The sequence below is a fragment of the Diuraphis noxia genome, unplaced genomic scaffold (assembly GCF_037042655.1).
Source record: "Diuraphis noxia isolate RWA-SAM2 unplaced genomic scaffold, SU_Dnox_SAM2 contig0004, whole genome shotgun sequence".
Taxonomy (NCBI): domain Eukaryota; kingdom Metazoa; phylum Arthropoda; class Insecta; order Hemiptera; family Aphididae; genus Diuraphis; species Diuraphis noxia.
This window is the reverse complement of record NW_028301714.1, coordinates 75,648,534-75,666,469: the sequence shown is the minus strand read 5'-3', so window position 1 is coordinate 75,666,469 and position 17,936 is coordinate 75,648,534.

Sequence of the window (17,936 nt, the reverse complement as noted above, 5' to 3'; positions counted from 1 at the left end):
TTTACCAAATTTTTTCCCAAATTTTTTTTCTATTTTTTGTATTCACCCAAATGTATTGTAAATACGTGTTTTAGATGTAAAATAATGTGAACTTAACGATAAAAATATAAAAAGTATGATTAGTTCAATACAAATGACTTTAAACGATATTTAGCGGAATTATCACCATTTTTTACCAAATTTTTTTTCTATTTTTTGTATTCACCCAAATGTATTGTAAACACGTGTTTTAGATGTAAAATAATGTGAACTTAACGTTAAAAATATAAAAAGTATGATTAGTTTAATAGAAATGACTTAAGACGATATTTAGCGGATTCATCACCTGTATTTCAAAATTTTTTTACGACCTTTTATATTCACCCAAATGTATTGTAAAGACGTGTTTTAGATGTAAAATTATGTGAACGTAATGATAAAAATATAAAAAGTATGATTAGTTCAATACAAATGACTTTAAACGATATTTAGCGGAATTATCACCATTTTTTACCAAATTTTTTTTCTATTTTTTTCATTCAGACAAATGTATTGTAAACACGTGTTTTAGATGTCTAATAATGTGAACTTAACGTTAAAAATATAAAAAGTATGATTAGTTTAATAGAAATGACTTAAGACGATATTTAGCGGATTCATCACCTATATTTCAAAATTTTTTTACGACCTTTTATATTCACCCAAATGTATTGTAAAGACGTGTTTTAGATGTAAAATTATGTGAACTTAACGATAAAAATATAAAAAGTATGATTAGTTCAATACAAATCACTTTAAACGATATTTAGCGGAATTATCACCATTTTTTACCCAATTTTTTCCCAAATTTTTTTTCTATTTTTTGTATTCACCCAAATGTATTGTAAATACGTGTTTTAGATGTAAAATAATGTGAACTTAACGTTAAAAATATAAAAAGTATGATTAGTTTAATAGAAATGACTTAAGACGATATTTAGCGGATTCATCACCTGTATTTCAAAATTTTTTTACGACCTTTTATATTCACCCAAATGTATTGTAAAGACGTGTTTTAGATGTAAAATGATGTGAACTTAACGATAAAAATATAAAAAGTATGATTAGTTCAATACAAATGACTTTAAACGATATTTAGCGGAATTATCACAATTTTTTACAAAATTTTTTTTTTATTTTATTCATTCAGACTAATGTATTGTAAACACGTGTTTTAGATGTAAAATAATGTGAACTTAACGTTAAAAATATAAAAAGTATGATTATTTTAATAGAAATGACTTAAGACGATATTTAGCGGATTCATCACCCGTATTTCAAAATTTTTTTACGACCTTTTATATTCACCCAAATGTATTGTAAAGACGTGTTTTAGATGTAAAATAATGTGAACTTAACGTTAAAAATATAAAAAGTATGATTAGTTTAATAGAAATGACTTAAGACGATATTTAGCGGATTCATCACCTGTATTTCAAAATTTTTTTACGACCTTTTATATTCACCCAAATGTATTGTAAAGACGTGTTTTAGATGTAAAATAATGTGAACTTAACGATAAAAATATAAAAAGTATGATTAGTTCAATACAAATGACTTTAAACGATATTTAGCGGAATTATCACCATTTTTTACCAAATTTTTTCCCAAATTTTTTTTCTATTTTTTGTATTCACCCAAATGTATTGTAAATACGTGTTTTAGATGTAAAATATTGTGAACTTAACGTTAAAAATATAAAAAGTATGATTAGTTTAATAGAAATGACTTAAGACGATATTTAGCGGATTCATCACCTGTATTTCAAAATTTTTTTACGACCTTTTATATTCACCCAAATGTATAGTAAATACGTGTTTTAGATGTAAAATAATGTGAACTTAACGATAAAAATATAAAAAGTATGATTAGTTCAATACAAATGACTTTAAACGATATTTAGCGGAATTATCACCATTTTTTACCAAATTTTTTCCCAAATTTTTTTTCTATTTTTTGTATTCACCCAAATGTATTGTAAATACGTGTTTTAGATGTAAAATATTGTGAACTTAACGTTAAAAATATAAAAAGTATGATTAGTTTAATAGAAATGACTTAAGACGATATTTAGCGGATTCATCACCTGTATTTCAAAATTTTTTTACGACCTTTTATATTCACCCAAATGTATTGTAAAGACGTGATTTAGATGTAAAATTATGTGAACGTAACGATAAAAATATAAAAAGTATGATTAGTTCAATACAAATGACTTTAAACGATATTTAGCGGAATTATCACCATTTTTTACCAAATTTTTTTTCTATTTTTTGTATTCACCCAAATGTATTGTAAACACGTGTTTTAGATGTAAAATAATGTGAACTTAACGTTAAAAATATAAAAAGTATGATTAGTTTAATAGAAATGACTTAAGACGATATTTAGCGGATTCATCACCTGTATTTCAAAATTTTTTTACGACCTTTTATATTCACCTAAATGTATTGTAAAGACGTGTTTTAGATGTAAAATTATGTGAACTTAACGATAAAAATATAAAAAGTATGATTAGTTCAATACAAATGACTTTAAACGATATTTAGCGGAATTATCACCATTTTTTACCCAATTTTTTCCCAAATTTTTTTTCTATTTTTTGTATTCACCCAAATGTATTGTAAATACGTGTTTTAGATGTAAAATAATGTGAACTTAACGTTAAAAAATATAAAAAGTATGATTAGTTTAATAGAAATGACTTAAGACGATATTTAGCGGATTCATCACCTGTATTTCAAAATTTTTTTACGACCTTTTATATTCACCCAAATGTATTGTAAAGACGTGATTTAGATGTAAAATTATGTGAACGTAACGATTAAAATATAAAAAGTATGATTAGTTCAATACAAATGACTTTAAACGATATTTAGCGGAATTATCACCATTTTTTACCAAATTTTTTTTCTATTTTTTTCATTCAGACAAATGTATTGTAAACACGTGTTTTAGATGTAAAATAATGTGAACTTAACGTTAAAAATATAAAAAGTATGATTATTTTAATAGAAATGACTTAAGACGATATTTAGCGGATTCATCACCCGTATTTCAAAATTTTTTTACGACCTTTTATATTCACCCAAATGTATTGTAAAGACGTGTTTTAGATGTAAAATAATGTGAACTTAACGTTAAACATATAAAAAGTATGATTAGTTTAATAGAAATGACTTAAGACGATATTTAGCGGATTCATCACCTGTATTTCAAAATTTTTTTACGACCTTTTATATTCACCCAAATGTATTGTAAATACTTGTTTTAGATGTAAAATAATGTGAACTTAACGATAAAAATATAAAAAGTATGATTAGTTCAATACAAATGACTTTAAACGATATTTAGCGGAATTATCACCATTTTTTACCCAATTTTTTCCCAAATTTTTTTTCTATTTTTTGTATTCACCCAAATGTATTGTAAACACGTGTTTTAGATGTAAAATAATGTGAACTTAACGTTAAAAATATAAAAAGTATGATTAGTTTAATAGAAATGACTTAAGACGATATTTAGCGGATTCATCACCTGTATTTCAAAATTTTTTTACGACCTTTTATATTCACCCAAATGTATTGTAAAGACGTGTTTTAGATGTAAAATTATGTGAACTTAACGATAAAAATATAAAAAGTATGATTAGTTCAATACAAATGACTTTAAACGATATTTAGCGGAATTATCACCATTTTTTACCCAATTTTTTCCCAAATTTTTTTTCTATTTTTTGTATTCACCCAAATGTATTGTAAATACGTGTTTTAGATGTAAAATAATGTGAACTTAACGTTAAAAATATAAAAAGTATGATTAGTTCATTACAAATGACTTTAAACGATATTTAGCGGAATTATCACCATTTTTTACCAAATTTTTTTTCTATTTTTTGTATTCACCCAAATGTATTGTAAACACGTGTTTTAGATGTAAAATAATGTGAACTTAACGTTTAAAATATAAAAAGTATGATTAGTTTAATAGAAATGACTAAAGACGATATTTAGTGGATTCATTACCTGTGTTTCAAAATTTTTTTACGACCTTTTATATTCACCCAAATGTATTGTAAAGACGTGTTTTAGATGTAAAATTATGTGAACGTAACGATAAAAATATAAAAAGTATGATTAGTTCAATACACATGACTTTAAACGATATTTAGCGGAATTATCACCATTTTTTACCAAATTTTTTCCCAAATTTTTTTTCTATTTTTTGTATTCACCCAAATGTATTGTAAACACGTGTTTTAGATGTAAAATAATGTGAACTTAACGTTAAAAATATAAAAAGTATGATTAGTTTAATAGAAATGACTTAAGACGATATTTAGCGGATTCATTACCTGTATTTCAAAATTTTTTTACGACCTTTTATATTCACCCAAATGTATTGTAAAGACGTGTTTTAGATGTAAAATTATGTGAACTTAACGATAAAAATATAAAAAGTATGATTAGTTCAATACAAATGACTTTAAACGATATTTAGCGGAATTATCACCATTTTTTACCCAATTTTTTCCCAAATTTTTTTTCTATTTTTTGTATTCACCCAAATGTATTGTAAATACGTGTTTTAGATGTAAAATAATGTGAACTTAACGTTAAAAATATAAAAAGTATGATTAGTTTAATAGAAATGACTTAAGACGATATTTAGCGGATTCATCACCTGTATTTCAAAATTTTTTTACGACCTTTTATATTCACCCAAATGTATTGTAAAGACGTGATTTAGATGTAAAATTATGTGAACGTAACGATTAAAATATAAAAAGTATGATTAGTTCAATACAAATGACTTTAAACGATATTTAGCGGAATTATCACCATTTTTTACCAAATTTTTTTTCTATTTTTTTCATTCAGACAAATGTATTGTTAACACGTGTTTTAGATGTAAAATAATGTGAACTTAACGTTAAAAATATAAAAAGTATGATTATTTTAATAGAAATGACTTAAGACGATATTTAGCGGATTCATCACCCGTATTTCAAAATTTTTTTACGACCTTTTATATTCACCCAAATGTATTGTAAAGACGTGTTTTAGATGTAAAATAATGTGAACTTAACGTTAAACATATAAAAAGTATGATTAGTTTAATAGAAATGACTTAAGACGATATTTAGCGGATTCATCACCTGTATTTCAAAATTTTTTTACGACCTTTTATATTCACCCAAATGTATTGTAAATACTTGTTTTAGATGTAAAATAATGTGAACTTAACGATAAAAATATATAAAGTATGATTAGTTCAATACAAATGACTTTAAACGATATTTAGCGGAATTATCACAATTTTTTACCAAATTTTTTTTCTATTTTTTGTATTCACCCAAATGTATTGTAAATACGTGTTTTAGATGTAAAATAATGTGAACTTAACGTTAAAAATATAAAAAGTATGATTAGTTTAATAGAAATGACTTAAGACGATATTTAGCGGATTCATCACCTGTATTTCAAAATTTTTTTACGACCTTTTATATTCACCCAAATGTATTGTAAAGACGTGTTTTAGATGTAAAATAATGTGAACTTAACGATAAAAATATAAAAAGTATGATTAGTTCAATACAAATGACTTTAAACGATATTTAGCGGAATTATCACCATTTTTAACCAAATTTTTTCCCAAATTTTTTTTCTATTTTTTGTATTCACCCAAATGTATTGTAAATACGTGATTTAGATGTAAAATAATGTGAACTTAACGTTAAAAATATAAAAAGTATGATTAGTTTAATAGAAATGACTTAAGACGATATTTAGCGGATTCATCACCTGTATTTCAAAATTTTTTTACGACCTTTTATATTCACCCAAATGTATTGTAAAGACGTGTTTTAGATGTAAAATAATGTGAACTTAACGATAAAATTATAAAAAGTATGATTAGTTCAATACAAATGACTTTAAACGATATTTAGCGGAATTATCACCATTTTTTACCCAATTTTTTCCCAAATTTTTTTTCTATTTTTTGTATTCACCCAAATGTATTGTAAATACGTGTTTTAGATGTAAAATAATGTGAACTTAACGTTAAAAATATAAAAAGTATAATTAGTTTAATAGAAATGACTTAAGACGATATTTAGCGGATTCATCACCTGTATTTCAAAATTTTTTTACGACCTTTTATATTCACCCAAATGTATTGTAAATACGTGTTTTAGATGTAAAATAATGTGAACTTAACGATAAAAATATAAAAAGTATGATTAGTTCAATAAAAATGACTTTAAACGATATTTAAAGGAATTATCACCATTTTTTACCAAATTTTTTTTCTATTTTTTGTATTCACCCAAATGTATTGTAAACACGTGTTTTAGATGTAAAATAATGTGAACTTAACGTTAAAAATATAAAAAGTATGTTTAGTTTAATAGAAATGACTTAAGACGATATTTAGCGGATTCATCACCTGTATTTCAAAATTTTTTTACGACCTTTTATATTCACCCAAATGTATTGTAAAGACGTGTTTTAGATGTAAAATTATGTGAACTTAACGATAAAAATATAAAAAGTATGATTAGTTCAATACAAATGACTTTAAACGATATTTAGCGGAATTATCACCATTTTTTACCAAATTTTTTTTCTATTTTTTTCATTCAGACAAATGTATTGTAAACACGTGTTTTAGATGTCTAATAATGTGAACTTAACGTTAAAAATATAAAAAGTATGATTAGTTTAATAGAAATGACTTAAGACGATATTTAGCGGATTCATCACCTATATTTCAAAATTTTTTTACGACCTTTTATATTCACCCAAATGTATTGTAAAGACGTGTTTTAGATGTAAAATTATGTGAACTTAACGATAAAAATATAAAAAGTATGATTAGTTCAATACAAATCACTTTAAACGATATTTAGCGGAATTATCACCATTTTTTACCCAATTTTTTCCCAAATTTTTTTTCTATTTTTTGTATTCACCCAAATGTATTGTAAATACGTGTTTTAGATGTAAAATAATGTGAACTTAACGTTAAAAATATAAAAAGTATGATTAGTTTAATAGAAATGACTTAAGACGATATTTAGCGGATTCATCACCTGTATTTCAAAATTTTTTTACGACCTTTTATATTCACCCAAATGTATTGTAAAGACGTGTTTTAGATGTAAAATGATGTGAACTTAACGATAAAAATATAAAAAGTATGATTAGTTCAATACAAATGACTTTAAACGATATTTAGCGGAATTATCACAATTTTTTACAAAATTTTTTTTTTATTTTTTTCATTCAGACTAATGTATTGTAAACACGTGTTTTAGATGTAAAATAATGTGAACTTAACGTTAAAAATATAAAAAGTATGATTATTTTAATAGAAATGACTTAAGACGATATTTAGCGGATTCATCACCCGTATTTCAAAATTTTTTTACGACCTTTTATATTCACCCAAATGTATTGTAAAGACGTGTTTTAGATGTAAAATAATGTGAACTTAACGTTAAAAATATAAAAAGTATGATTAGTTTAATAGAAATGACTTAAGACGATATTTAGCGGATTCATCACCTGTATTTCAAAATTTTTTTACGACCTTTTATATTCACCCAAATGTATTGTAAAGACGTGTTTTAGATGTAAAATAATGTGAACTTAACGATAAAAATATAAAAAGTATGATTAGTTCAATACAAATGACTTTAAACGATATTTAGCGGAATTATCACCATTTTTTACCAAATTTTTTCCCAAATTTTTTTTCTATTTTTTGTATTCACCCAAATGTATTGTAAATACGTGTTTTAGATGTAAAATATTGTGAACTTAACGTTAAAAATATAAAAAGTATGATTAGTTTAATAGAAATGACTTAAGACGATATTTAGCGGATTCATCACCTGTATTTCAAAATTTTTTTACGACCTTTTATATTCACCCAAATGTATAGTAAATACGTGTTTTAGATGTAAAATAATGTGAACTTAACGATAAAAATATAAAAAGTATGATTAGTTCAATACAAATGACTTTAAACGATATTTAGCGGAATTATCACCATTTTTTACCAAATTTTTTCCCAAATTTTTTTTCTATTTTTTGTATTCACCCAAATGTATTGTAAATACGTGTTTTAGATGTAAAATATTGTGAACTTAACGTTAAAAATATAAAAAGTATGATTAGTTTAATAGAAATGACTTAAGACGATATTTAGCGGATTCATCACCTGTATTTCAAAATTTTTTTACGACCTTTTATATTCACCCAAATGTATTGTAAAGACGTGATTTAGATGTAAAATTATGTGAACGTAACGATAAAAATATAAAAAGTATGATTAGTTCAATACAAATGACTTTAAACGATATTTAGCGGAATTATCACCATTTTTTACCAAATTTTTTTTCTATTTTTTGTATTCACCCAAATGTATTGTAAACACGTGTTTTAGATGTAAAATAATGTGAACTTAACGTTAAAAATATAAAAAGTATGATTAGTTTAATAGAAATGACTTAAGACGATATTTAGCGGATTCATCACCTGTATTTCAAAATTTTTTTACGACCTTTTATATTCACCTAAATGTATTGTAAAGACGTGTTTTAGATGTAAAATAATGTGAACTTAACGATAAAATTATAAAAAGTATGATTAGTTCAATACAAATGACTTTAAACGATATTTAGCGGAATTATCACCATTTTTTACCCAATTTTTTCCCAAATTTTTTTTCTATTTTTTGTATTCACCCAAATGTATTGTAAATACGTGTTTTAGATGTAAAATAATGTGAACTTAACGTTAAAAATATAAAAAGTATAATTAGTTTAATAGAAATGACTTAAGACGATATTTAGCGGATTCATCACCTGTATTTCAAAATTTTTTTACGACCTTTTATATTCACCCAAATGTATTGTAAATACGTGTTTTAGATGTAAAATAATGTGAACTTAACGATAAAAATATAAAAAGTATGATTAGTTCAATAAAAATGACTTTAAACGATATTTAAAGGAATTATCACCATTTTTTACCAAATTTTTTTTCTATTTTTTGTATTCACCCAAATGTATTGTAAACACGTGTTTTAGATGTAAAATAATGTGAACTTAACGTTAAAAATATAAAAAGTATGTTTAGTTTAATAGAAATGACTTAAGACGATATTTAGCGGATTCATCACCTGTATTTCAAAATTTTTTTACGACCTTTTATATTCACCCAAATGTATTGTAAAGACGTGTTTTAGATGTAAAATTATGTGAACTTAACGATAAAAATATAAAAAGTATGATTAGTTCAATACAAATGACTTTAAACGATATTTAGCGGAATTATCACAATTTTTTACAAAATTTTTTTTTTATTTTTTTCATTCAGACTAATGTATTGTAAACACGTGTTTTAGATGTAAAATAATGTGAACTTAACGTTAAAAATATAAAAAGTATGATTATTTTAATAGAAATGACTTAAGACGATATTTAGCGGATTCATCACCCGTATTTCAAAATTTTTTTACGACCTTTTATATTCACCCAAATGTATTGTAAACACGTGTTTTAGATGTAAAATAATGTGAACTTAACGTTAAAAATATAAAAAGTATGATTAGTTTAATAGAAATGACTTAAGACGATATTTAGCGGATTCATCACCTGTATTTCAAAATTTTTTTACGACCTTTTATATTCACCCAAATGTATTGTAAAGACGTGTTTTAGATGTAAAATAATGTGAACTTAACGATAAAAATATAAAAAGTATGATTAGTTCAATACAAATGACTTTAAACGATATTTAGCGGAATTATCACCATTTTTTACCAAATTTTTTCCCAAATTTTTTTTCTATTTTTTGTATTCACCCAAATGTATTGTAAATACGTGTTTTAGATGTAAAATATTGTGAACTTAACGTTAAAAATATAAAAAGTATGATTAGTTTAATAGAAATGACTTAAGACGATATTTAGCGGATTCATCACCTGTATTTCAAAATTTTTTTACGACCTTTTATATTCACCCAAATGTATAGTAAATACGTGTTTTAGATGTAAAATAATGTGAACTTAACGATAAAAATATAAAAAGTATGATTAGTTCAATACAAATGACTTTAAACGATATTTAGCGGAATTATCACCATTTTTTACCAAATTTTTTCCCAAATTTTTTTTCTATTTTTTGTATTCACCCAAATGTATTGTAAATACGTGTTTTAGATGTAAAATATTGTGAACTTAACGTTAAAAATATAAAAAGTATGATTAGTTTAATAGAAATGACTTAAGACGATATTTAGCGGATTCATCACCTGTATTTCAAAATTTTTTTACGACCTTTTATATTCACCCAAATGTATTGTAAAGACGTGATTTAGATGTAAAATTATGTGAACGTAACGATAAAAATATAAAAAGTATGATTAGTTCAATACAAATGACTTTAAACGATATTTAGCGGAATTATCACCATTTTTTACCAAATTTTTTTTCTATTTTTTGTATTCACCCAAATGTATTGTAAACACGTGTTTTAGATGTAAAATAATGTGAACTTAACGTTAAAAATATAAAAAGTATGATTAGTTTAATAGAAATGACTTAAGACGATATTTAGCGGATTCATCACCTGTATTTCAAAATTTTTTTACGACCTTTTATATTCACCTAAATGTATTGTAAAGACGTGTTTTAGATGTAAAATTATGTGAACTTAACGATAAAAATATAAAAAGTATGATTAGTTCAATACAAATGACTTTAAACGATATTTAGCGGAATTATCACCATTTTTTACCCAATTTTTTCCCAAATTTTTTTTCTATTTTTTGTATTCACCCAAATGTATTGTAAATACGTGTTTTAGATGTAAAATAATGTGAACTTAACGTTAAAAATATAAAAAGTATGATTAGTTTAATAGAAATGACTTAAGACGATATTTAGCGGATTCATCACCTGTATTTCAAAATTTTTTTACGACCTTTTATATTCACCCAAATGTATTGTAAAGACGTGATTTAGATGTAAAATTATGTGAACGTAACGATTAAAATATAAAAAGTATGATTAGTTCAATACAAATGACTTTAAACGATATTTAGCGGAATTATCACCATTTTTTACCAAATTTTTTTTCTATTTTTTTCATTCAGACAAATGTATTGTAAACACGTGTTTTAGATGTAAAATAATGTGAACTTAACGTTAAAAATATAAAAAGTATGATTATTTTAATAGAAATGACTTAAGACGATATTTAGCGGATTCATCACCCGTATTTCAAAATTTTTTTACGACCTTTTATATTCACCCAAATGTATTGTAAAGACGTGTTTTAGATGTAAAATAATGTGAACTTAACGTTAAACATATAAAAAGTATGATTAGTTTAATAGAAATGACTTAAGACGATATTTAGCGGATTCATCACCTGTATTTCAAAATTTTTTTACGACCTTTTATATTCACCCAAATGTATTGTAAATACTTGTTTTAGATGTAAAATAATGTGAACTTAACGATAAAAATATAAAAAGTATGATTAGTTCAATACAAATGACTTTAAACGATATTTAGCGGAATTATCACCATTTTTTACCAAATTTTTTCCCAAATTTTTTTTCTATTTTTTGTATTCACCCAAATGTATTGTAAATACGTGATTTAGATGTAAAATAATGTGAACTTAACGTTAAAAATATAAAAAGTATGATTAGTTTAATAGAAATGACTTAAGACGATATTTAGCGGATTCATCACCTGTATTTCAAAATTTTTTTACGACCTTTTATATTCACCCAAATGTATTGTAAATACGTGTTTTAGATGTAAAATAATGTGAACTTAACGATAAAAATATAAAAAGTATGATTAGTTCAATACAAATGACTTTAAACGATATTTAGCGGAATTATCACCATTTTTTACCCAATTTTTTCCCAAATTTTTTTTCTATTTTTTGTATTCACCCAAATGTATTGTAAACACGTGTTTTAGATGTAAAATAATGTGAACTTAACGTTAAAAATATAAAAAGTATGATTAGTTTAAAAGAAATGACTTAAGACGATATTTAGCGGATTCATCACCTGTATTTCAAAATTTTTTTACGACCTTTTATATTCACCCAAATGTATTGTAAAGACGTGTTTTAGATGTAAAATTATGTGAACTTAACGATAAAAATATAAAAAGTATGATTAGTTCAATACAAATGACTTTAAACGATATTTAGCGGAATTATCACCATTTTTTACCCAATTTTTTCCCAAATTTTTTTTCTATTTTTTGTATTCACCCAAATGTATTGTAAATACGTGTTTTAGATGTAAAATAATGTGAACTTAACGTTAAAAATATAAAAAGTATGATTAGTTCATTACAAATGACTTTAAACGATATTTAGCGGAATTATCACCATTTTTTACCAAATTTTTTTTCTATTTTTTGTATTCACCCAAATGTATTGTAAACACGTGTTTTAGATGTAAAATAATGTGAACTTAACGTTAAAAATATAAAAAGTATGATTAGTTTAATAGAAATGACTAAAGACGATATTTAGTGGATTCATTACCTGTGTTTCAAAATTTTTTTACGACCTTTTATATTCACCCAAATGTATTGTAAAGACGTGTTTTAGATGTAAAATTATGTGAACGTAACGATAAAAATATAAAAAGTATGATTAGTTCAATACACATGACTTTAAACGATATTTAGCGGAATTATCACCATTTTTTACCAAATTTTTTCCCAAATTTTTTTTCTATTTTTTGTATTCACCCAAATGTATTGTAAACACGTGTTTTAGATGTAAAATAATGTGAACTTAACGTTAAAAATATAAAAAGTATGATTAGTTTAATAGAAATGACTTAAGACGATATTTAGCGGATTCATTACCTGTATTTCAAAATTTTTTTACGACCTTTTATATTCACCCAAATGTATTGTAAAGACGTGTTTTAGATGTAAAATTATGTGAACTTAACGATAAAAATATAAAAAGTATGATTAGTTCAATACAAATGACTTTAAACGATATTTAGCGGAATTATCACCATTTTTTACCCAATTTTTTCCCAAATTTTTTTTCTATTTTTTGTATTCACCCAAATGTATTGTAAATACGTGTTTTAGATGTAAAATAATGTGAACTTAACGTTAAAAATATAAAAAGTATGATTAGTTTAATAGAAATGACTTAAGACGATATTTAGCGGATTCATCACCTGTATTTCAAAATTTTTTTACGACCTTTTATATTCACCCAAATGTATTGTAAAGACGTGATTTAGATGTAAAATTATGTGAACGTAACGATTAAAATATAAAAAGTATGATTAGTTCAATACAAATGACTTTAAACGATATTTAGCGGAATTATCACCATTTTTTACCAAATTTTTTTTCTATTTTTTTCATTCAGACAAATGTATTGTAAACACGTGTTTTAGATGTAAAATAATGTGAACTTAACGTTAAAAATATAAAAAGTATGATTATTTTAATAGAAATGACTTAAGACGATATTTAGCGGATTCATCACCCGTATTTCAAAATTTTTTTACGACCTTTTATATTCACCCAAATGTATTGTAAAGACGTGTTTTAGATGTAAAATAATGTGAACTTAACGTTAAACATATAAAAAGTATGATTAGTTTAATAGAAATGACTTAAGACGATATTTAGCGGATTCATCACCTGTATTTCAAAATTTTTTTACGACCTTTTATATTCACCCAAATGTATTGTAAATACTTGTTTTAGATGTAAAATAATGTGAACTTAACGATAAAAATATAAAAAGTATGATTAGTTCAATACAAATGACTTTAAACGATATTTAGCGGAATTATCACAATTTTTTACCAAATTTTTTTTCTATTTTTTGTATTCACCCAAATGTATTGTAAATACGTGTTTTAGATGTAAAATAATGTGAACTTAACGTTAAAAATATAAAAAGTATGATTAGTTTAATAGAAATGACTTAAGACGATATTTAGCGGATTCATCACCTGTATTTCAAAATTTTTTTACGACCTTTTATATTCACCCAAATGTATTGTAAAGACGTGTTTTAGATGTAAAATAATGTGAACTTAACGATAAAAATATAAAAAGTATGATTAGTTCAATACAAATGACTTTAAACGATATTTAGCGGAATTATCACCATTTTTTACCAAATTTTTTCCCAAATTTTTTTTCTATTTTTTGTATTCACCCAAATGTATTGTAAATACGTGATTTAGATTTAAAATAATGTGAACTTAACGTTAAAAATATAAAAAGTATGATTAGTTTAATAGAAATGACTTAAGACGATATTTAGCGGATTCATCACCTGTATTTCAAAATTTTTTTACGACCTTTTATATTCACCCAAATGTATTGTAAAGACGTGTTTTAGATGTAAAATAATGTGAACTTAACGATAAAATTATAAAAAGTATGATTAGTTCAATACAAATGACTTTAAACGATATTTAGCGGAATTATCACCATTTTTTACCCAATTTTTTCCCAAATTTTTTTTCTATTTTTTGTATTCACCCAAATGTATTGTAAATACGTGTTTTAGATGTAAAATAATGTGAACTTAACGTTAAAAATATAAAAAGTATAATTAGTTTAATAGAAATGACTTAAGACGATATTTAGCGGATTCATCACCTGTATTTCAAAATTTTTTTACGACCTTTTATATTCACCCAAATGTATTGTAAATACGTGTTTTAGATGTAAAATAATGTGAACTTAACGATAAAAATATAAAAAGTATGATTAGTTCAATAAAAATGACTTTAAACGATATTTAAAGGAATTATCACCATTTTTTACCAAATTTTTTTTCTATTTTTTGTATTCACCCAAATGTATTGTAAACACGTGTTTTAGATGTAAAATAATGTGAACTTAACGTTAAAAATATAAAAAGTATGATTAGTTTAATAGAAATGACTTAAGACGATATTTAGCGGATTCATCACCTGTATTTCAAAATTTTTTTACGACCTTTTATATTCACCCAAATGTATTGTAAAGACGTGTTTTAGATGTAAAATTATGTGAACTTAACGATAAAAATATAAAAAGTATGATTAGTTCAATACAAATGACTTTAAACGATATTTAGCGGAATTATCACCATTTTTTACCCAATTTTTTCCCAAATTTTTTTTCTATTTTTTGTATTCACCCAAATGTATTGTAAATACGTGTTTTAGATGTAAAATAATGTGAACTTAACGTTAAAAATATAAAAAGTATGATTAGTTTAATAGAAATGACTTAAGACGATATTTAGCGGATTCATCACCCGTATTTCAAAATTTTTTTACGACCTTTTATATTCACCCAAATGTATTGTAAAGACGTGTTTTAGATGTAAAATAATGTGAACTTAACGTTAAACATATAAAAAGTATGATTAGTTTAATAGAAATGACTTAAGACGATATTTAGCGGATTCATCACCTGTATTTCAAATTTTTTTTACGACCTTTTATATTCACCCAAATGTATTGTAAAGACGTGATTTAGATGTAAAATTATGTGAACGTAACGATAAAAATATAAAAAGTATGATTAGTTCAATACAAATGACTTTAAACGATATTTAGCGGAATTATCACCATTTTTTACCAAATTTTTTTTCTATTTTTTGTATTCACCCAAATGTATTGTAAACACGTGTTTTAGATGTAAAATAATGTGAACTTAACGTTAAAAATATAAAAAGTATGATTAGTTTAATAGAAATGACTTAAGACGATATTTAGCGGATTCATCACCTGTATTTCAAAATTTTTTTACGACCTTTTATATTCACCCAAATGTATTGTAAAGACGTGTTTTAGATGTAAAATTATGTGAACTTAACGATAAAAATATAAAAAGTATGATTAGTTCAATACAAATGACTTTAAACGATATTTAGCGGAATTATCACCATTTTTTACCCAATTTTTTCCCAAATTTTTTTTCTATTTTTTGTATTCACCCAAATGTATTGTAAATACGTGTTTTAGATGTAAAATAATGTGAACTTAACGTTAAAAATATAAAAAGTATGATTAGTTTAATAGAAATGACTTAAGACGATATTTAGCGGATTCATCACCTGTATTTCAAAATTTTTTTACGACCTTTTATATTCACCCAAATGTATTGTAAAGACGTGATTTAGATGTAAAATTATGTGAACGTAACGATTAAAATATAAAAAGTATGATTAGTTCAATACAAATGACTTTAAACGATATTTAGCGGAATTATCACCATTTTTTACCAAATTTTTTTTCTATTTTTTTCATTCAGACAAATGTATTGTAAACACGTGTTTTAGATGTAAAATAATGTGAACTTAACGTTAAAAATATAAAAAGTATGATTATTTTAATAGAAATGACTTAAGACGATATTTAGCGGATTCATCACCCGTATTTCAAAATTTTTTTACGACCTTTTATATTCACCCAAATGTATTGTAAAGACGTGTTTTAGATGTAAAATAATGTGAACTTAACGTTAAACATATAAAAAGTATGATTAGTTTAATAGAAATGACTTAAGACGATATTTAGCGGATTCATCACCTGTATTTCAAAATTTTTTTACGACCTTTTATATTCACCCAAATGTATTGTAAATACTTGTTTTAGATGTAAAATAATGTGAACTTAACGATAAAAATATAAAAAGTATGATTAGTTCAATACAAATGACTTTAAACGATATTTAGCGGAATTATCACCATTTTTTACCAAATTTTTTCCCAAATTTTTTTTCTATTTTTTGTATTCACCCAAATGTATTGTAAATACGTGATTTAGATGTAAAATAATGTGAACTTAACGTTAAAAATATAAAAAGTATGATTAGTTTAATAGAAATGACTTAAGACGATATTTAGCGGATTCATCACCTGTATTTCAAAATTTTTTTACGACCTTTTATATTCACCCAAATGTATTGTAAATACGTGTTTTAGATGTAAAATAATGTGAACTTAACGATAAAAATATAAAAAGTATGATTAGTTCAATACAAATGACTTTAAACGATATTTAGCGGAATTATCACCATTTTTTACCCAATTTTTTCCCAAATTTTTTTTCTATTTTTTGTATTCACCCAAATGTATTGTAAACACGTGTTTTAGATGTAAAATAATGTGAACTTAACGTTAAAAATATAAAAAGTATGATTAGTTTAATAGAAATGACTTAAGACGATATTTAGCGGATTCATCACCTGTATTTCAAAATTTTTTTACGACCTTTTATATTCACCCAAATGTATTGTAAAGACGTGTTTTAGATGTAAAATTATGTGAACTTAACGATAAAAATATAAAAAGTATGATTAGTTCAATACAAATGACTTTAAACGATATTTAGCGGAATTATCACCATTTTTTACCCAATTTTTTCCCAAATTTTTTTTCTATTTTTTGTATTCACCCAAATGTATTGTAAACACGTGTTTTAGATGTAAAATAATGTGAACTTAACGTTAAAAATATAAAAAGTATGATTAGTTTAATAGAAATGACTTAAGACGATATTTAGCGGATTCATCACCTGTATTTCAAAATTTTTTTACGACCTTTTATATTCACCCAAATGTATTGTAAAGACGTGTTTTAGATGTAAAATTATGTGAACTTAACGATAAAAATATAAAAAGTATGATTAGTTCAATACAAATGACTTTAAACGATATTTAGCGGAATTATCACAATTTTTTACCAAATTTTTTTTCTATTTTTTGTATTCACCCAAATGTATTGTAAACACGTGTTTTAGATGTAAAATAATGTGAACTTAACGTTAAAAATATAAAAAGTATGATTAGTTTAATAGAAATGACTTAAGACGATATTTAGC